This window comes from Pinus tabuliformis, chromosome X (genome assembly GCF_031772625.1).
Source record: "Pinus tabuliformis cultivar Carrire ecotype Pingquan chromosome X, CPIR1, whole genome shotgun sequence".
Taxonomy (NCBI): Eukaryota; Viridiplantae; Streptophyta; class Pinopsida; order Pinales; family Pinaceae; genus Pinus; species Pinus tabuliformis.
Window position 1 is genome coordinate 1,164,069,989 of NC_142308.1, and position 24,137 is coordinate 1,164,094,125.

The 24,137-nt window shown below is 34.9% G+C and overlaps 1 pseudogene; it reads right to left on the reverse strand.

Moving 5' to 3' along the window:
- Positions 1–1,077: 1,077 nt before the first annotated feature.
- Positions 1,078–6,213, reverse strand: LOC149144037 (receptor-like protein kinase FERONIA pseudogene; annotated as a pseudogene).
- Between the last annotated feature and the right edge of the window lie 17,924 nt (positions 6,214–24,137).

Below are 24,137 nucleotides of genomic sequence, written 5' to 3' on the forward strand. Positions count from 1 at the left end.
CCTTAAGCAAGAGACACAAATGTACAGTTTTCCTCTAACAGGCATCTATCAGTTCAACTTTGTTATCTCACTAATCCTATCCTACTTGTATTATTTCTATATTGGCATATCTTCTTGCAGTATCCCAGTTTACTAGTGTTCCACATCAGCCTGTAAGTGTCTAGCAATTGAAAATTAAGCACTCTAGTATTCTAGAAGGTTGTAAGGAGTGGACTAAGTCCTTCCTATTTTAGAGTGGTTTAATGAGAAAATGCATAATGGGGTCAATGAATGGAGGTCCAATGATTTGAGGGCTAGGGGAAGATGTTTTGCTCAGGAAAAACATTAAACACAACAATACAAAGAAAAACATTCTTACCCTTGTCTTGGGATGGTTGAGGAAGTTAGAAATGAGGACAAAACAAGTAATGACATTAGAGAAATTTCAAGATAAAGTTTATTATTTGAGTAACCACAACCTAATCAACAGACTCATAAGGTTCTCACCATTTGAAAAAACTCTCAGATTGTAAATATCAACACAATGGGCTACAGAGGGTAATATCAATCTAAACCTATGCACAAATGGTTTTAATCCATGCTTAGATACATCGAGAGTTGGCTTAGATATCCATGCTTTCTCATATTAGCATAAATGCTAGATAACGAAGAATACTCTCCATCAAAATTATTGAATTCTACAATCACATGCAATTTTGATGTTTTGCATAATGATCTACTTCCTTTCCTAAATTCCTACAAACAAATAATTCCCCCCTAAGAAACCATTTTGAGATCTTGGAAACATTATGTCTAGTATCATGATACATATGTGCAATAAAGGAAGCTAAATACAATAGTTCACATATAACATTCACAAAGAATGAAAACGAACCCTTACAACTATCTATCCCATTGAAGGATTTGAATATTAACAACAACCACTTTAGAGGCCATGAATATGATATTAAATTAGGTATTTGATAAAGCACTAAAAATTTTCAATTACCTGACTATTGCTGCCATGTTTTGTGCAACTTGTTGGCTACATGTACTACAACCAATATAGAAACATGAAAGTACTACTTGCCAATTCAATTACCTCCCTTGTGGATTCACCAGTTGGGAAAAAAACAACACTTGGAGTTACATCATCCAAATCCTCACTTGCCAAACTATGGCCTCCAGTGCTTGTCACAGTGCTGGGTCCATCAACAACATAAGTTTCTATGTTGTTTGAGTTGTAGTCATGAGAGATTTCCACAAAGTTATTTGTGTTGTCATCAACCAGTTTATTCTCTATTGTAGTTTCTTGGAGCTGCAAAGAAAATTCTAGGTTCCAAAGCACATCTCCCATAGCTGGCCTTTCAACCCCTTGCTCCGCAAGACACTTTTCAGCTACCCAGTGCCTCCCCATACTTCTCAAGGGAATCAAGATTTATTTTACCTTTCAAATAAGGATCTATAATTTGTTCCAGAATTCCCTTTCTCTGGTAATGCAGTGCCCATTCAGCAATGCTTACCTATTCTCTAGGAAGAGAAGGATTAATAGCAGGTCGAGCACACAACACCTCAAACAACACAACGCCAAATGAATAATATTTTGTGTCCAAGTATCCAGAGCTACCTTTGACCATAGTGCTAACATGAGTATGGTCAAGAGTTGGGCCCATTTTTGATAATCCAAAATCTGAAACTTTTGCAACTAATTTTTCATCAAGAAGTATATTTTTGGTCTTGACATCCCGATGTATGATGGTCTGAGAAGCCCATGTGTGAAGATAATGAAGACCTCAAGAAGCCCCAATACATATTTCTAATATTTGCTTCCATGACAAAGGAGTCAAATTGTTGTTACCATACAAGTGTCCTCGTAGTGGTCCCTTGGCCATGTAATCATAAACTAAAATCATCTCACAATTTTCTTCATAGTAACCAATAAGAGACACCAAATGGCAATGCCTGAGCTTAGAAAGAATCTCTATTTCTACTTGGAATTCATGGATACCTTGTTCTTCTAGTAGGTTTCCTCTCTTAACTGCAACCTTGACACCACCACCATCAATCTCTCCTTCATAAACTTTCCCAAAACCACCAACACCAAGAATCTGTGACTCATCAAAGTTTTTGGTAGCCTCTTGTATCTCTACAAAGGTAAAATGTCTACAAAAAATGGAAGGTGCAAATGACACATAGCTCCTAGTACCACTCTTTCCAGAAGTAGTTGAAACTTTTCTCCCAATGGTGTGTGAGTTACCTGATGCAGGAGCATTCAACCAAGGGAAAATCATTGTAAATAGTAGTCATAGGGAGTCATTTATTTTAGGAAATAGTTTTCCCAGGTCTCAAGTTAATGTAATATCTAGGCCTTTAAGTGATTTAATTAGATAATGGAGGAAGTTGTAAAATCTCTCAAATAAATGAGAACTGAGTGATGAATAAATGACAAGAGTCAGAAGTCAAATAGGACTCTTAAACAGTTGCATGATTCGAGGAACTAAGGAGAGCCTTTAGGAATTAATTGAACCTAGAAGTGGACATAGAGGACCGAGAGGATTTAGGAGTCGGTTCAGTAGATAGAGGAGTCAAACCAGGATAGTTCAACAGAACTCCTGGCATATATGTAAGCCTACGGGTAGAGTCAAAGGGGAGAGGCCGCAATATTGAAGAACTGGCCTGTGCGAGACTCAGAGTCTCAGATATGTAATTTGTTGTTTATATTAATATATGGAGATGTTATTTCCTGACTGTGTCAGTATGCTGAAGAAGTATTTCATGTATGAATTACTTGTGAATTCGTAGGCTCTGCAATAGGTTGCAGGCAGAATTCTGAAGGACGTAGAGGAACAGAGTTGATTCAGAGGAATCGTAAAAGGATCCTTGAATCAAATTGAGGAGAAGAGTGAAGCTCTGAGGTGGAAGTGAAGTGAGATTTACAGAGGAGTAAAGCTCGAGAGGATTCACGCAGCGGAAACAGCAAGAAGGCGAAACCTTTGAAGAGGAGCAAACCACAGAAGAACTGAAGACTAGCGCAAAAACTAAGTGAAAAAGGAAGAACAGAGAAGTGCAGAGGAACGCACAGGAGCCGTTTGATCACATGGATCAACGGTTCAGATGATGTCGTGAGGAGAAAGGTGAAACATCGCATTGGTGGAATTATTTATAAAGATTAAGTCTCGCAAGCCAAAATCCAGTTTACACTGAAAATGAGTGCAAAACTTAGTTGGAATCGAGTTCTGGATTTGAAGCATTTATAGGCGAGGATTTATACCCATATCGGGTCCATAAGAGATATCAGATCAACGTTCAAGTGGAAGTCTGGCTAGAGGAATGCCGATATGCCGACGCCGATAAGCGCCGATCGACGATCGGAGATCAGCGTGATCGCTAATCGGAGATTGGCGATCGGGCAGATCAGAGTCATGCAGTGGAAGACTTGGAAGGAGCGGACCTGACAATCATTGTTAACACGACTTATAAACATTTGAAGTCTGACCTTATATGGTTCGGAGTGGGGTTAATGGATTTTCCTTTGTATTTCATAAAAACGAGGCTGAGTCATTTAATTGAAACATAGTGTTAACGATTCCGATAGTCATGGAGATCGGAGTCAGAGGGTTGATGGGGTATGTATATATGACCCACGAATGGAGTGATGGCCGATTGCGATGGAGGTAGCCTCGGGGTCTGTGCAGAGGCTGTACAAAAGGCGGGAAGGCTTGTTTTGTGGGATTTTCCTTTGTAATGGTTTATAAAGTGAAAACAACCTGATAGAAGATTTTATACGTTAAACATATGTAAACGATGTATTAAAGGGAAAGTTTATATATGAGAGGTTAAAGTGTGGTTTTAAGCATATGAAGGGTTTAGCAGTCCCAATAAGAAGGAGGAGTGGAAAGGCTTTAATAAGGTCTCATATGAGGGCTGTGAGAATTGATATAGTCCCGATAGGAGATTTGGCAGGGTGATTGTGTTCCGATATAAAGGAACTATTATAGAGGACCTTAACCATTCATGTATATTGAAGGTTTGACTCCATTGCAGAGTTAAATACCCGGGATGGAAGTGTGGATGCCTATTAATGCATACTGTGGGTATGTGCGGGTTTTTACCTTGCACCATTACCACCATAGAGTGGTATGGGAAACCATCTAGGGTTCTTGTCACCAGCTGACCCACTACAACGTTGATGAACAAAGTAGTAGAGAGCAAGAAGAAGCGCTAGTGTAGCAGTCCCTCCAAGTACCATGTCAAGTACTTTAATGTATTTGTAGTCAAAAGTATCTAATTTGAAAATTACTAAATTGAACAATTCCGAAACACATGTCAAAACAACATGGCCTTTAATAGAATAACTCCTTGAAAAATTCATATATTAATGTGTAAAAAGAGTTCTCAAAACACACTTGAATTTAGAAAGATACATCCTTGAGTATAGATCAAATAAATTCTCATCACCCTTGGCATGATGCACTCTTTGACAAATCAAATTCCAAATAGTTCATGGGTACAATGCTTCTTCTCATTAGCTTATTCACTATTAGGAACTCCAGACTTAGCCCCAGCAAAAGTTTCTGGGGTCTATCTTGAGCCTATGTTGCGTAGTCTAAGATTAATTCTGGGTGTTGGGTTCTTTGTTACAAATCATCTAGGCCTCTAGCAGGTACTCTCCTTGTCCTCCACTCTACCTTCACAAGTTGTGATCAACTGGTCTTCCTTCATCACAAATTTACCTATCTGAGCAGTTGTTGGTCTTCCTTCAGTAATTTCCCAAGCAACAAGTGATTTTCCATGTCTATAGTCACCAACAACAAAAACACCATCAATACTCATTGCAAAATTACCAAAGTTCACTTTGAAATTTGACCTGTTATCCCTTTACATATCAAGCTTCTCTGCAATAATATATCAAACCAAATAAATAACTGAAATTAGAGTGAGGAGGTAAATGGAGGAATTCTATAAAATATGGTGTGTATGTCCTGTATCTTTTATGCATGGAATATAAATGTTGAAAATATGTGTATTCAATGTTATGGATTGGGAAGGCTGCAACATCACTGAATTACTCAATTTTATGAAGAAGAAAACATAGTCTAGCAATGACTATTGTCAACTAAATTCAGATTGGACCTGAATCATTAGATTGTGCTTATCAATCAAAATTTAAAGTTTTATATCACCTCAGCAACAACTTTTTTGCTTAGAAAAATATAGCTTACATGTTCTGGTCCAAGAAATCCTATTGCTAAGAAAACAAGTTATGCTTCTATAATCTCCTTTGTGCCCTCCATCTCTTTCAATTGGAACTTTCCACTCTCATCCTTTTCCCATTTGACCTTGATCAATTCAAGCCCTTTAACATTTCCATTGTCATCAGCTATAAACCTTTTTTTCAACACTTCATATGACCTAGGATCTTTACTGAACTTGGTAATAGCTTCTTGGTGCCCATAATCTACTCAGAAAAACTTAGGCCACTGCCAAAAAGTGAACAAAGACCCATAATCATGGAATTGTAGTAGGTTACAACATGATAAAAAAAATAGATAACTAATTTTATTTATATGAAGATGAACAAAGAAAAACTCGAGGCCATGGATTCCGAGGAGCACAAGAATTGGGGGGTTGTTGAAGGAGCTCCAAATTCACAACATTGTTGCATCCATGTCTTATGGTTGTTTCTATAGAATCAATTATAGTGTCTCCTCTTGCAATGATAACCACCCTTCTCCCTTTTGCAGAAATAAACTTTCCATGCAATCCGCTGTTCAACAAACTCTTGGTATTTGAATGAAGGAACTCCATAGAAAAATATATCCCCATTAGTTTACATCCAGGAATAGGAAGATCCCTGCTATATATATATATATATTACACTATACAATAAGGAACTCAACTCCTATGGGAAAAATCTAAATTGAAATCAAATATAGAAGTGTACCTTGGTTTTGTTGCACCACATGCCCAAAGTAAAGCATCATTTCCAACGCGAAGCTTCTCCACAGAGAAAAGAGTGTCAACTGCAACATTTTCATTCACAACAAAATTATCACCTTCATCTGCCATCAGAACAACACGTCGTTGGACAACATCAAGTTTATAATTTTCCATACTAGGAACACCATACATCATCATACCTCCAATTCGATCAGCACATTCATAAACAATGACAGAGTGCCCAACTTTATTAAGTTGATCAGAAACAACCAAACCAAATGGCCCACTACCCATTATAGAAACTTTCTTCTTGCACCCAATGACCAATTTATATCAAGATCTAGTTCACCACATCATAGACAACATACAATTTATTTTCAAAATGATAAGCATCATAAGAATGGAATTAAGAATTATAAATGAAAGACACATACCCTGTCCTCTTCTCAGGTGGACGTGGAACCATCCAACCTTCTTCAAAAGCTTTAACAATGATGACACATTCAATACTTTTAATAGATACTATATTTTCAATGATTCCTAGTACACATGCACCTTCACAAGGGGCAGGGCATACATGTCCAATGAATTTAGGAAAATTATTTTTTTCCAACAATTGGTTAAATGCTTCTTGCCAATGCCCTTGGTGCACTAATTCATTCCACTCAGGTATTTTGTTCCCAAGAGGACATCTACTGTTATCTTGCATGGAGGAAAAGGCCCAAGGAACACAAATTCCTTCATTTCCCATCTCACAATGATTGACATCCCCATCAAACATAAGATAGTCAATAGCAATCAAAAGGGATAGTGTTATTGAAATTTAAAAAGAATCTCATGCATAACATGGAGCAACCATGTTCTAAATTATTTTCAATATGTACCTGTATGGATTCTGCATTGCCTTTCTGCACACCCACTTCCTAAACTACACTGTCTGCATATGGGCTTCCATTCTTACCCCATAATCCAGCATGAGTTGAACACTTTTCTCAATACTTTTATCTATATCAAATATCCACCACTTTGAAATTGAATTGAATGTAGTCAAGCAATCCAAAATGTTCGACATAGTTGTGGAAGTAGTCCAATACCTCAGAGTGAGAGGGGAATTGGATAGTTACATGGCTTGGGAATTGAAAATCAGTGAATTCAAAGGCAGGGTGAGGGGTCTGTAGCTTTGTTGAAGAAAATGTTTCTCTCCACATGCCTCCTATTCCTATTTTGCTTCAAAGACTATGATATTCAGATTTAGACTTCGTAAATATTTGGTTGCAAGGAGACCACTCATCCCTGTTCCTATGATACAAACCCTTATATTCCCAAATCCATTCTCATTCTCAGTCTCACCTTCACTAAACAAATTATCATTCCGGCTAGCCATGACTAATGGCTGACTAATATTAGCACTTCACAAAGCTACAAAGCCATAATACCAGACAACCTGTGGTATATCTAATTACAATTACCCAACCTTCCCTTGGCGTACATCTCATAGTGACGTTGTTTTATATCTATATCCACTCACAACAACCACATTTTTCATATTCTCTTATATCTCATTAAATTGTACAATAAAAAAATAACTTATTTACTTGAGTACTTTAAAACTAATTTGTCTTGGAGCAACATAGTCTGTCATGGTCTGGGAAACAAAATCTTCTAAGTATTTTGTTTCATTACAGAGAAAAATTCTTGTAGTTTAAACCAGGTATTGGATAATCTATTCACACTTCAAAAGAAAACTATGAAGATGTCCATCATCAAAAGGACATGTGAGGATGGAAAAGGTAATGTCTTAACATCCATTTTGAACATATTTTTTAAATAAATGATAAAATATCAAGAATGGCAATTCTTGTAAAGGAAAAGTACAACTGTAGGTAGCTTAATCATGTTCATTTTCAATGATTTTTTTAATTAAAAGCACAAATAAAATATCAATGACTATTTATGTTACAAAGGAAAAGTACATCAAGTCAATATATATCAGGCACTAAAATATATAAAAATTCAAGTACTTAAATACATAATTTTATATGCAATTGATTATTCATGAATTCATAAAAATGATCATTGATCCAGTACTATTTAATGATAACAATCTAGCACTAGCCAATACTCTCAACAACAACAACAACAACATCAACAACATGTTTATGAAAAGAACAAGAAGACCATCTAGATCAATGACTTTTCCAAATACGTCTTTGGCCACTGAGTGAAACTCTTTTCCTTCTCCTTCAAACGAACACATCCATCTATTTTATCTTCATACAGAAGGGAGATGTTACTTGTGACATTAATGACATTTACATTTTCATCTTCAGGACCAAGTGTCCCTCCATGGATGATAGAAAGTGACTGAATTCTTCCAATGCCAGCAATAGCACCATCATATGGATCTAATATATTCACTTTGTCACCTACATGGAGTAGGTCATGCCCTATCGGAGTTAATGGGCACTGTCAAAAACAAAAAAATATACATAGATATTAGGAAAAAAATAATCACAATTAAATTGCAAAAACATACATAGATATTGAATTAACAAAATAATGTACATTCACTGAGTCAATATCTAAAATACCAGCAAGATTTGGCACTGGAATGTTCAAGTGCATTTTTTTTCATATTTTAGAACTCTCGAGGTAATACTTTTTCCTTTAACATCCTATATGTGATTTCATTATGCACAAATCAAATATTACATTAAAACACAATAACGTAGCAGAAAACTGCAAATATAATACTAAAACATTAAAATATGAATAACACTAAAACAAAAGCATATAGGTCTTGTAGATATCTACAAAAAACGTTATTGAATTAGTACATACCTTCACATGTTAATGGCCCTTGTTTGAGTCATTTAGCATTCTTGCACCACCTGTATTTACATTTTATTCCTGTGATTGATAGACATTGCTAATAAAAGAAGGCTTCATGAGTGAAGGGAAATGGAACCAAAAAAATTAAAATATTACAAATTCAAGTGAAGCACTTGTTGCAAGGGAATTATAATTAGCTTACCTCATCTAAAGCATTGTTAAATTCCTTCTTTTTCCATACAACAACAAGAGGTTCAATGGAGGAGGCTATGGTTGACATTGTCTTTTCCAAACTAGTTATACATTTCATTACATGATTATAATCCTCACTATGGTTTTCAATAGTAGATGAAGCTCTTCTCTTTCTACTCTCAACTTCAATAAATGGCAACGAACTTTTTATTGGATTTTTTGACATATAATTATGTTTGGAATAAGTCTGCCATATACTGAGCCATTCACTCATCATTGGTTCTCTATTAGTTCCTTCAACCTAAAAATCATTTTCAACGCACAATTAGTTAGATATTCAGAAAAATAAAAATACATAATACAATGTACAATATTCAGAAAAAAAATTGTATACTTACAAATATGTGTTGTTTGACTCGCAACCCAACCTGACCCAAAAAATATCTACCCTTCACATGCTCTCTTTCTTTCTTCGCTCTTATACTCTTTGCCAAATACTCTTCAACACACATACTTTCCTTCAAATCTTCCCATTGTTTGGGAGTCAAGCTACTTTCCCTATCTTTTCCATCGAAGATTAATTTTCTGCATTTATGCCTGAAGCTATTCATCAAAATTCTCATTTTGTGCTTGTAATATTTAATGGAAATCCTTCCACCAATAGTCTCAAATCTTTTTTCATGTGTTGGATCACTTGATCAACATTTCTTGGATCTTGATATGCAAAGTTGGATTTGGTAACATCCAAATGAGACCTTATTATTGTGCCCAACTCTATGGCCCACTTGGACGCATTTGGTTTAGTAGGCTCACCATCTTCTACCTCAATCTAGTAAGCCTTGTTACCTTCTAATTTTCTTTCTTTGGCTTCCCTTTCTGTGGACCTATACAGGCTTTGACTAATTCTTTGTCTTTTGACTAAAGCTGATACATCTTCAAAACCAAGACTAGGTGATGAAAAACCACTCATACTTGTGGATAAAGAAGGTGCAGTAGTTCCTAGCACCTTGCTTGGAGGAGATGTAATTGGTGTGCTTTATGTGCAGAAGGCTAAACTAATTTCTCCTTGTCCACAATAGGTGTGGCACTAGGTAGCACACAAATCTCCTCAGATGTGCCTTCAAATATTTGCTTTAACTTTAAATAAAGTTCTTGCAACTCTGCTTCTCCAAAATATGCCAATTTTTCACGAACACCTTGGACATGATCATCTGATATATCAAGAAGTTGATCATTAGTATCATCAACTTCATCTCCATGTATTGAACTACCAAGGCGTTTGCTTCTACGAGTTGGAAACGATATGTCTTTGCTTGCTTTTTGTTTCTTCTCATTTTCTGTGGAATCCAAGTTTCCCCTGTAAAACAAAAAACTTATCAAACTATAATTGAAAGCATATATGGCCTACATAATAAAATATATTATATACAAATTTCATTAAATATGCATAGAAGTGAAAAGTGATGAGGAGTAACTACTTATTCACCAAACCAAGAGATGACAAACATTCTTCATTTTTTGTGATGCATTCTTTATGAACACACTTGTATTCTATCAAATTTTCATCATTGCTGAGATCATTTTTATGTTTCAACCCCTTCTTCATAGTAGTTATGTCATACATTTCACATTTAAAGAAAAAATATTAGTGTATGGACAAACACCGACTATAAAATATATCTATTCTACGATCATGTATTATGATCAATGAAAATGAATTAACCTTAAACCGATAACTTCAAAAACTGATATTGAGAATGAATCAACATCATGATAACTTCAAAAACTAACCAAAATGGGAGTTATTCCTATTATATTATCAAACTCTTTCTTCAACACACTGCTACTATCATAACATCAGTGGAGACTTGTTAAAATGAATTGAGGTAATTCTAGCACCTCATATCTATGGTGAACCCTCTTAAACTATGGCAGTTAGTATTTCCACTTAAATAACCTTGAATTTGAATATTTATAAATTAAATGTTAATCCCAACTTGGATTGTAATCCCTCGTAAAAAACTCTTAATCTATGGCAGTTGAAATAGAAAGAAAAATGAGACATGAACTAGAGCATATTATGTTGATTCTTATTGTGGTTATTGCCTTTGAACTATGTTGCCAACATGTTGGTAGAAGGGACACTTCAATCAACATCAACACCCTATCTAGAAGTATGGATAATAAACAAAAATATAGGAAAATGTTAAAATCATGCATAATTTTTATTTTTTTAAATGCAATTTTTTTGTAACATTTGCACAAATTTATCACATAATAGAAACATAGTACATTGCAATTGGGAATGCGGATTGGTTGCCCCAGCCATTGTAACATTATTGAATCTATTATATGTGTGCTAGTGCCAGTACCGTACAACTTAGGTGAAGGGCTCTTGAACAATATTAAGACTTTGAGCCCTTAGTAAACAAAGACTTACATTGATCTTTGAGGTTTGCAAGCTGAAAATCAAATATCCCTCAATAAAAAGATACACATTCCCCAATTTAACAACTAAAATAACATTAGAAGCTTCTAGTTTTACAAGTTGACTTTCATAATCCAACCCTTAAAATAAAAAATTACAAGTTTTTCCTAGGAAAAAAAAAACCAACAATAAAAGTTAGAATAAATATTAAAGTTAGCATAACTTCATGTAAGAAATTTCATTGATGGATCTAGTAACCCTCTTTAAGATAAATTGAATCACTTCATGCTACAATAGAGTTACTAGAATGAGACAAAATTCACATAAAGTGAAAAATGAATGATAAATTTCACACAGAGTTTAGTACAACCATTTGGCTAATCCCATGGCCAAAACAATAAAATCCATTTGCATAGTGAAAATTTATGCCATAAAGTCAAGGTGATAAATCATCATCATGATAATTTGCATGGTCATCAAGATCACAATCCTGATCACTTGTGTATACATCTGCTTGATTTTCTTCATTGTCCTCATACATTATATTGTCCTGACCATGCATTATGTTTTCTATCTCGGTCTCTTCATTGGGAATCAAAGTTTCATCTTCAAATACTCTATCGCCATCTTCAGTTTCTTCCTCCAATGTTTCTTGTAAACTATTACATTGCCCATAAACCATTATATCAACATATTCCATGAATTTCCTTTTTGAGAGGGGCTCTATTTGAATGACATACAACCATCTTGAGCTTGTTACGTCATCAATTAAAAATGATTGGTTAATTTGAATATGGGAAACATATGGCTCATTGGTCTTCAGTAAAATTTGGTGTGTATTTGCACGTACAAATCCATATTCATCACATTGTATTGCAGATAGATTGATCCATTTACATTTTAATAATATAAGACTAGTTTCACCTTAATCGACTTGAATAATTTCTTATATAAATCCAACATACAAGTTCTTTTCAGTGTTGTGATGAAATTCAACACTAACAATACAATCACAATTTGCCTTTCATGTGTCCCTTTCTTCCACTCTTAAATGAGTACCATATGCCCACATCTCACTGAAATAAGAAGCCCATATACCTGGAGGTAGTGAAAGCTCAATTTCCTTCTTCAGCGTATCTTGACCTTCTTGTCGTGCATCATTAATTGCATCAACAATCCAATCATCAAATTTTTGGAAAAGAACGATCTCCAATATTCAAATCTTGAAGTGTATGCTTTCGAGATGGACGCATCCATGTTTGAATCTCTTCTTCATATTTTCTGCATAGAATATGAACATTAAGAGTGATAATAATTTAGCTATTAAATGAAATTAAATAAGTAAATTATCATGTAAATAATATTTTATCTATGCCACTTATCAAATGATGATGCGTTTTGAAGAACATAGGCATTTATAGCAATTCTTTCCTCATTTGATAGCCTAAAGTGACACCCATTTCCTTCTAATACTGCACTTGCAAATCTCTGGTCATTATCATCATCCCATACATGCTGATTGACATTGCTAAAATCCTTCATATATTCTGTGCAAAATCCTATGGCCTCTTGCATTAAATATCCCTCACAAATGATACCTTCTCATTTTTCCTTATTACGAACAAACTTTTTTGAGACTTTTATGTATCGTTCTATAAGATACATCCATCTTGTTCTTATTGGGTCATAATGCTCTAGTTCATGTTCTAGATGTATAAGAAGATGCATAGAAATATTGAATATTGTTGGTGGAAATTCTCGTTCCAATAAGCAAAGGACTTCAACAACCTCTCCCCTCAAATTATCAAAGTTTGAAGGATATATCACATGAAAAATCATTCTTTCTAATATTATGCCCAACCTTATAATTGCCAATCTTGGTCCCTTTTCCAAAATTGATATGACTACAATAGGTAAAATATCCTCAATTATGACATGATAGTCATGGGTCTTGAGGCTTCTTAAGCTATTATTGTTGGTTTGGCTTCTAATATTACCACTTACATATCCAATAGGAAATCAAGTCTGAGACATCAACTTTAAGAATTGTGCACGTTGATCCTTTGTCCACACATAAGGAGAAATAGGTTTTCTGTATTTTCCATTACCATATTTTTCAACCCAAATATTTCGACGAATATTTAGTTCTTGAAGGTCTAGGCATGATGACATTGTATCATATGCACCAAAAAGAGTTTCTATAATAGCAAAAAATATGTTTTTCTTAGTATGCATAAAGTCAACAATATGCCTAATGGTTATATGCTTAAAGTATGGAAATTTATAGAATATGCACACTCTTTTTACACCACTATCATTAAGTGGATCATTTTTACTACCACAAATGCCACCATTTTCAATAAATTGCATTCTTTTTTCTCCATTCTCAATAATGTAATCACTTGTTATTGCCAGTGGTGCTTCATGATTCTCTTCCTTACCATTGAAACATGACTTTTTTCGACAATATGGATGCTCCATTTTGAGGTAAGCATGATGTCCACAATAAATAAACTTGTGCAAACTACTTGAGTGCCTCAAAACACCCTTAAATATGCAAGCTGAACATCCATGGTATCCATGAACATTGAGACCAGTCAAAGTGCCATATGTAGAAAGATCGTGGATTGTAAACAATAAAGAAGCTAGTAAAGTGAATTGAATTGAATTACCATCCCTTAAAAATTGAATTCCTTCAATTCCTTTCCACAATTCCACTAGCTCGTCAAATAATGGATCTAAATAAACATCAACTGTATCTGAAGTCATACTTTCTTTCCCTGGTATAATCAATGACAACATCAAGAAAAATGGCTTGGTTTCTAACCATGGAGGCAAGTTATAATTTATTAAAAACACTGGCCAAGTTGACCATTTAGTGCTTTGATCTGAGAAAGGGTTCACCCCATCTAGAGCTAAACCCAACCTTATATTGTGAGGATCTTGGGCAAAATCAGGTGATTTGTTGTCAAATTCCTTCCAAATCTTAGAATCAGCCACAAATCATTATTTTCCATCGGTGCTCTTATTTTGGGCATGCCATTGCATTAGCTCGGCAATGTCTTGACATTTGTACATTCGAAGCAACTGTGGGATTAGTGGAAAGTGATGAAGAACCCTTCTCGGAGTTGAATTTGATTTCAACCCTGGTCTATACCTCCCTTCTTTACATTTTGGACATTCAGTCTCACTTGCAAGATTTTTGCGAAATAATACACAACCATTCACACATGTGTGGATGTTTTCATACCCTAAGCCTAGCTTAGTGATTTTCACTTTACATGCTCTTTGTTTTGTTGGCAATGTGGAGTCGGGTGGTAACAACCGTTGTAAAAATGCCAATAACTCATCAACACTCTCATTTTTCCAACCATGCACCACTTGCAAGTTAATAATTAAAAGGATTTTTGTTAAATGACTTAAATTGCAAGTACCATACATAGGTTTTAAAGCATCCTCCATCAACTTCTTCCATTCATCCTTGAAACCCTCATTCAACATTCTATCAACTTCAATCCCTTCATCAAAGGTTCCTACCTTTTCATTTGTGTTTTTTTCCTCTTCATCTATGTCTAGTGCCTCTACATCTCTCATGCTATGCAATTCTATCCTATCTGGATAACAATTTTGAGGGAAAGGGCTTATACCACTATGCCCATATTTTAGCATATGTTGAAAAATCACACTTATTTTTCTCATCTTCCCACCACGACAATCATTACATGGACATGCATATTTAAGCAAGCTCTTCTCATCAACTATTCTCTCATCATGTGCATGGTATTCATCCGTTGTCAAAATTGGGCGTTGACTCATCTTTAATTTTCTACATTCAAAGATGAAACTGATATGTTAACTCTTTACTTTCAACTCTTTTTAGAACTTTGTTTGTAAAAGAGAAGTTTCAGCTCCCATTTGAGCACAAATGTCAATTGTGAAAACTTTTTAGAAACAACATATAGGAAGAGAAGACTACACATTTTTTTACCAGTGTGAACACACTCATACACAACAATCACACAATCAAACAACAAAAGAAAGTCATATTTTAGAGAAAGCATGTGGATCAACACTTATTTGAGGTTTTTTTTTTTTTTTTTACACCTTTTGAATGCAGATCTATCAACATGATAGCGAAATGTTTTGGTTAATATATTAGAATTCTTAAGGGCACATCCCTTGCATCCATTTTTAAACACTCATTAAAACAACAATGAGGAGAAGAACACACCAATGGGAGTTGCCTTAGCAGCAAATAGGATGCATCACTCAGCTGCAAGGGAGGCACTGATGTAGTGGCAGTTACCATCTATGCACTCTCTCCTTTAAAGCATATTTTTGACATGTTCCAAGTGTTCATTCCTAGAAAATGAGGGCACTCCACTTGAGGGAGTCACTTACCTATTCATGGCAGCATGACGAGTTACAAATTATCACCTTTTTGGCACTTGAAGGGAATACATTATGTTTTTGGCCACTTGCATGGAGGGCACATTAATGAAGTATTTACACCACATTCTCTCCTTATTCCTAGCATGTAAGAGGGTACATCATTTGGAGATTTACATTATTTTTCTAAGCTTGAATAAGTTCACGCTAGTAGAAAATATGCCTTGATTTACATTATTTTTCTAAGCTTGAATAAGTTCACCCTAGTAGAAAATATGCCTTTGGAGTCATATTTGCTATTCCACCTTCATCTATAATTATGAGACTGGTATTTGATACTCATTCAATACCTTCACAAATTGTAATAATATTACCTAGGATAAAAAATCTCTTAATAAACTCCAGCTGATCAAGGAAAAAGGTTCAGGCAACCCTACTCTTGATTATACGACACCTTAAAAAGTGTGATAGGTCGATAATTTCTCACTATGTTTATCTTGTTGTCTATCTTGAAACTTGTGTAGTTTATCTTGTTGTTGAAGTGAGACACCTTGTATATGTCTCAAACAATTGATTTGTCTACAATATACTCAAAATTACCCCACATTTCCTTCAATGGATGTGCGACTATTCAACAAGGAAATTTTCCTCCAAGTACCATTATGGCATAATCATATAGAAAAAATAGTCATATGATGTAAATGCACAGACAATCCCAAACCTTCCTCTCAAAGAAGCAACACAGTTTTGTGGATACAAGTTAGATGAGATTGGAAAGCATCCAATATTGTCAAATCCATGCTTTTCTGAAAATAATTTGATGACCAAGAAGCCACAAAAAAATAATGTTGATGTTAGTTGGCCCCCAACAGCTTGGACTAGAGTTGTAACATCTAGAGATGAGTCATAGAAACATTTAGCAAATTCAGGCATAGCTCAAGACGATGTGAGACTAGACAAATATTTGTTGTTATAGACAACACTCATATATCTCATCCAAACATTTTGAAGTGGATTGATGAACAACGTGTAACAAAGATGGATTTGATGTTTCACTTGTTCTAGTCATTTTTGCTTACTAATAATTTTTCTCAAGTCAATGAGCTGGATGGAAAAGGGCCTTATATTATAGAAACTAAGATAAAATCATGTTTCTAGTTAAAATACAAATATGGGAATTCCTTTGAAACCTTTCCACACACCTCTTTCTTCACAGGAACTCATAGAGAAACCCTCTAAATTTCTTAAAGACAATAATGCATTGCACTCTCGTAGCTTTGTAGATGAAAACATAATTAAGCTTTAAGTTAATTCAAATCTATCTTATCTTGTCAATTTTGAGGAGGCTCTCGTCTATGACTCAGATGGTTCTAACAAAGAGCAAGGTACAATTCCCCATGCACATTTGTCCACAAGCCATTGTAGCAAAAATCATGAAAGTATGAGCATCTTAAGACAGAAACTACTCAAGGCATGTATGGTCATATGTGAAGAAGATGTTGGACAATTGGAAGAATATTGTTCTTTAGTAGCCCTACAAACACAAGATTTATTGAACCTACTTAAAATTGATAAAGGAAGTGCCGAGAATGCTCAAATTTCAGACCTACAACAACAATCACCATTCAATAATCAAGAAATGCATAAATTATTGAGTTGGAAATTAAACCTCATAAGCCTTATTTCATGCATTTTGAAGGTGCTCATATTTATGATTCAGATGATTCGGATGAAGATCAGGCTACAAGTACATACCTTAGAAAACCATAAGAAGAAAACTATGCCTAGAAAATAAAGGTAAGAAGCTTTCAACAATTTGACCATATGTGTTTCCTTTCATAGAGAAATCAATATTTTTTCAAAAATCCCAAAGCTGAAGTATCAAGTAATAATGATGGCTACCTTGTAGAAGAATATATTTTTAGCTAGCACAGGGAATTCTATATTAAAATTTTCATGATACATTTCACCAAATTGTTACAAAAGTCAAAGAATATGTTGAAGCTTCTAATCAATATTATCTTTTCTCTCATGCTTTTTGTGACCCTGTAGAAAATTATATGTACTATTTGAGAAGCCTGGAGATAAGACTCTTCTTACAACCAATTTCTTTTTCTGGTTATGTATCAAATCATGTTAATCAATTTCTTTTTCCAAATTGTAAATCAAACTCCAGCTAGAAAACTAGGGGGAGGAGCAAAAGGAAAATATTTTTTGGAAGTAGAGGAAGAAGTTAGCCATGGCCTTCAATCTTGTTAGCACATGACATGGAAGCTCTATATAGATTGTCAAGAATATTCTCATGTTTTGATTGCTCTTTTGCCACTAACTTTATCTCCAACATCGTTTCACCAGAAATTAATGTCCAATGTGCTAATAGTTTCTATTCTTACAAAGATATCATCTTATGATTAAACAATTAACATTTCTAAGATAACAATCATGAGTTTTATAGATGGGTTGTTGTGCTAGAAGTTTCTATTCTTGAATCTGTTGGAACCCTACATAGTCAAAGTTCCCTCATGCACATACCTACAATTGAAATTACTTTTGTTGGTTGCAGAATTTTAAACTGTTGCCATCTTGCGTTTTCATTTTTTGTTGCAACCTTCTTGCTTACTTGATGTTTCTAGATTTTAACAATAAAGTTTGGATTATTTTCCTAAATGGGTTTAGGTTTCTCATTAGGCTTAGTTTCTTGTGTTAATATTTTCTTATTGTTTGAGTCCCTTGAACGTTTATGATGAAAATATTTATCAGTAAAATCATAGGCATAAATAAATATAATCTCAGTGGTACTCTCATGTGGTAGTTCAACTTCAACTACTTATAGTGGATTTTCATTTTCTTCCAAGCTATTCCTTACACTGTGTATGTATGTATATAAAGAAGATGATAAACTTGAGGCATCAGATACGAAATGAAATAATTCTATATCCAGGCTACATTCCAATTCCAGGTACTAAACCCATGGTTTTTCATTATGGGATTGAGTTTGGTGTTGGCAATTGGAAATTTGACAATTCTGTTTGGAGAGACACAGATATGACAAATGTGTGTTGGAATTTGTTTCTAGAACCACCTAATACTTCTACACTGACATCAACAGATGACAACAACTTGAGAAGCGACAAAATAAACATCGAGTGTGTTAGGACATAAAATGAGGCTTTGCGTTTACATCATGTAAGAAGGAATTGTCCTGATTTTCATTCTGAACAGATCTTTGATAAAAATATTGTACATGTCAAAACTCCACTAGCTTTATTTGATCAAGGCCAGATAAAAAACAATTTTTTTGAAGATTTGAAACAAATCTTGTTGGATAAAATAGAGTCTTGTGACAATGTAAATCATGATAAAAGTGATGAAATTCTAAAGATAACAAATGAAAAGAATAAAAATTTTATTGTTAAAATATGGAAAGATCGACAAAAAAAAAAAATCTGGAAAGTTCAAGTAAGCAGGAAGGTTGCAACAAAAATGAAAGTTGGAGATGATAGTTGTTTAAAATTATGCAACCAACAAAAACTGTTTCAGTTGTAGGTAACATGGTATAACAGGGTTCCTTACACTGTGTATGTATGTATATAAAGAAGATGATAAACTTGAGGTATCAGATATGAAATGTCAAAATGCTATATCTGGGCCACATTTCGATTCCAGGTACTGAATCCAGGGTTTTTCATTATGGGATTGAGTTTGGCGTTGGAAATTGGAAATTTGACAAGGTTGTTTAGAGAGACACAAATATGAAAAATGTGTGCTGTAATTTGTTTCAAGAACCACCTAATACTTCTACAATGACATCAATAGATGACAACAACTTGAGAAGGGAAAAAATAAGCATCTAGTGTGTTAGGACATTAAATGAGGCTCCATGTTTACATCATGTAAGAAGGAATTGTCATGATTTGAATTCTGAACAGATATTTGACAAAAATATTGTACATGTCCAAACTCCACCAACTTTATTTGATCAAGATCAGATTAAAAACAATTTTTTAGAAGATTTGAAACAAATCCCGTTGGATAAAACATAGTCTTATAATAATGTAAATCATGATAAAAGTGATGAAATTCTGAAGATAACAAAGGAAAAGAATAAAAAATTTATTGTTAAAATATGAAAAGATCGACAAAAAATATATATATCTGGAAAGATCAAGTAAGCAGGAAGGTTGTAGCAAAAAATGAAAGCAGGAGATGGCACCAATTTAAGATTCTTCAACTGACAAAGTTGTTTCAGTTGTAGGTATGTGCATGAAGCAACTTTAACTCTGTAGTGTGACCATAGGTTCAAAGCTATTTTTATTTAAGGGTTTGAGTTTGAAGGTCCAATGTTCAAACAATACCTATGTGCAAAAATATGGATTCAGTTTGTATTTGATTGAGCGTTAATGAATAGACATTATTGTTAGGATATTTGCACACTTAGGAGTTGGCTAATATCAACCTGCTCTAATATTTTTTAGATAAAGTGTGCTTCTCAAACAATTATCACATAAGCATGGTGATAAAAGTAGTAGATCATAAGTGGGCCTAACAGTTGAGAACATTTCTTCCATCCCGGAGATCAAAGGTTTGAATCTAGAGGGAATAGGGTCTGTAAACCACCATAGACTGAGCAAAAAAAATCACCCCATGAAGGTTTGGCTGAGACATTAGAGGTAGAGATTGTCTGCCAAAATTATGTGCAGGACTTGGATTATGGGAGATACCATTCAAGTGCATGCGTTGTCACTGGTATGGACATCTTGCCTTCGATTTCCTTCTGAAATTTGCCAAGACAAAATGGTGAAGGGGTCCCTTCTCCCAAAAACAAGGTTATCTGTGGAACAAACATTAGTAATTTATGTTGGATTTTGTTCTGGAGAAAATATTTATACCTTCATGAAGCACAGTTGAAAATCTTTTTCTAAATTCATTCAGACCAAAGGAATCGATGGAGTTGAAAGGCTTTCAATTTCTCAATGCATTCAAACCAAAGGAATTGATGGTATAAATATTGAGTTTCATATGATGATGTAGCTTTGTATAAAGTCATAGAAGGATGTAACTCTTTGCCCAATCCTACAAAGCCCACTCTACTCTACATTCATTGCTAGTCGATCCCTTAGAAAAAGAAAATAAAAAACCCGGGCGATACCTTAGCAAAAGAAAATCAGAAAGCATAGATCGAACACTCCAAGGGATCAATAAAGTGTTCAAAAGTGCTCAAAACCTATACCAGAGCATAGATATCGGTGACTTGAATCCAACGCAACTTGAATCGTTGAAAATTGATATTGTATGCTCCCGATATCGCATTTTGATCGTTTTCCCAAACATGTAAAAAAATTATAGGTTTGACAGGATGATTGTACATTTTTGGGCAATGGCAAGCTTCCACTTGGCCACTCTAGATTGGTTCAAAATCTCTTGAATATGTTTGGTTCAAATATTTTATTATTATATGGGCTAACTGAGATTTTATAGGTCTAATGGTTGGAAGCCATGTGGGCCAATGGATGGCTGCCACATGGCCTCCTATTGGCATTTTAAATTTTTTTTAAGGGCCGAAGGGACCACATCAAGGTCGAACACTAGACCTATGTCCAAGCATCAAGGCACATTACTACTACACCACAAGATGTGACTTAACCATATAAGTCCCTGCGTTATATTTGAATGGTGAGCAAAATGTATATGGGGTTGGGTGGGGGCTAAGCTCCAGCCTTGATCCCCGTGCCCACAAAACCATGGGGTGGGACCAAGGGCCAAGGGTGAGGGTCCAACCCTTAAGCACGGGAAAGGGGGCATCCCCAGGCCACATGGTCGTTAACGTGACCACACCCTATAACAAAAGGGTGTGCACGTGGATTTAGGCCCAAGATTTGGGTTTTATGCGCCCATTTTAACCGGTGGTCAGTTTGTTGGGGGCTCGGCCAATGGAGGTGGGCAGTTAGGCCTAGCCCCTGGGCACATGGACCACATACGACCAAAATTTTCGGAAATAGGAGGTTAGAGGACATTTAAAGCATCTAACAATTTGCACCATCAGGCGTGATTGTAGGCGAAATTTGTGCTCCGGTTCTTGGTTTGGGGTGCTCAAGCTAGGTTTAGGGTGAATTGTAGAACCGTTAGCTGTGGAAAGTTGGAAAAATTGGAAGAAGCATAAATATCTCAGTTTTTGGCCAAATGAGGTGCAAAAAGAGCCCAGATGGGGGTTTTTGATAGTTTTGAAGCCACTAGAGACATAATATTTACATTCTAAGCACTGTAAATCCATGTAAACAAAAATTTGAGAACTTAATGAAAGAGGCCCATCATTGGAAGCTAGACAAGGAGATGTAGCCCAAGAGAGGGGTGAACTCCTTTATCATTTTTGTTGTTATGTGTTTCTGACATGGTATATTGTATCAATTTTATGCTTATAATTGAGTTTAAAAACTACAATTTTATGTGTTTTGCAAAGTGATAGATTGCCTACAATACATAAAACTTTACTTGCAATTTTTACTATCACCTTCAAGTTTACATTATAGATCATTTTGGTATCAAAGCTCAAGGTTATTGTGAAGGTTTGATTTTTTTTGCAAGTGTTTTTGTGATGCTTACAAGGTTGAAGCTTAAAGGAGGAGAATGAGAGCTTGTGGAGCCAATATCTCAAATTGTTTCAAGGAGAACAAACACACCTCAAGCTTAAATAGTCATGGCACATGAAGAAAGTCCCGAAGGGATGTCTAAAGATGAAAAAAATTTAAGAAAATATTTCTTTGAGACGTATGAAATGGTAAAGGTTCTTTATGAAGAGAGGATTTCAAGGTTGTATGGAGAGAGTTCAAAACCTCCAAAATGATATGGAGGAAAAGGAGACAAGCCTCCAAAAGGGATGGGAGGGAATGGTGACAAACCACCACCTTCAACTCCATCCTCATCCTTATATTCATCATCATCTTCTTCTACTTCTTCAACCCTTTCAAAAGCACCTCCAAATTACCCAAAGGGAAATGGTAAAACTCCTTTGATAAATATTGATATAAAGTTTGAATTGCCTATGTATAATGGAGAGGTAAATGCTAATAAATTGGATAATTGGGTTCATCAGATTGAAGTGTATTGCAGGATACAAAGAATCAAGGATGATCAAACCAAAATTCATTTTGCTTCTCTTAGATTGGAAGGTGCAACACTTATTTGGTGGGAGGAAAAAACTCAAGAGGACATGAAGAAACATGGTAAGGTTTTATCCTCTTGGAATGATTTTTTTGTTGCAATAAGAAGGAAATTTTATCCATTAGCATACATGCAAAAAGCTATTATGGATTGGAAAAACTTTAGGCAAGCTAAAGGTCAAAATGTGCAAATATATACTCAAGAATTTAGAAAAAGAGCTTTGATTTTGGGTATAGATTTATCCTCTCAAGACACTCTACTCAAATACATTGGAGGATTGCATAGTTATTTGAGACACACAATTCTCATGTTTAACCCTACAAAACTAGATGAAGTTTGTGTACAGACAACTCATTTAGAAGAAAGAGGGAAGAATGTTCCTCAAGAGGGCAACAAAAATCCATTTAAGAGTGGAGACAAAGGAAAGGGGAAATTCAAAGGAAAATGAAAAAATAATGCTTCAGTCAATAAAGAGGGAGAAAAACTCACATGTAAGCATTGTTCAAAAGAATGCCATGATGAAGACCACGATTGGAAACTTCATCATGAAATGAGACCCAAAACGTTTAACAACAAAGGGAAACAAAATACTGCTACAACTACACACCATGATTTAGGATCCGATTTCGGGGATGAAACAAAGATCACAACCATGGGATTCAAAGGTAAGGACTTTATTGCAAGTACTAGTTCTTCAAGTAGCCTCAATGAAACTCAACATGAAAAATAAAGAATAGAGTTTTTCCACATTAGAGTCATTTCAAAACATAACAAGATAGATACATTATTTGATAGTGGATCACAAGTAAACCTTATTTCAAAAGACATTGTTAATAAATTGAATTTGGAAACCACTCCACATCCTAAACCTTATCCTTTAGATTAGATATGTGACAATGCAAAATTGCATGTGATAAAAAGGTGTAAATTGAGATTTGCCATCACTAAAAGTTTTATAGATGAGGTAGAGCTTGATGTCATTCCACTTGAAATTGTGGTATTGTTTTGGGAATCCCATATCTATATGATAGGGGAGCCATCTTTCGTCGCCATGAGAACAAATATCACTTGTTTAAACATGGGGTTGAATACATTGTTGGAGCATATAGCAAGAAGTTGAATTTATCACTTGTGAATGCTAAACAAATGAAGAGGCTTGTTAATGCTAGTAAGAACTTTGTACTCTTGATGATTAAACCAAAAGAGAATGTTGAAAATG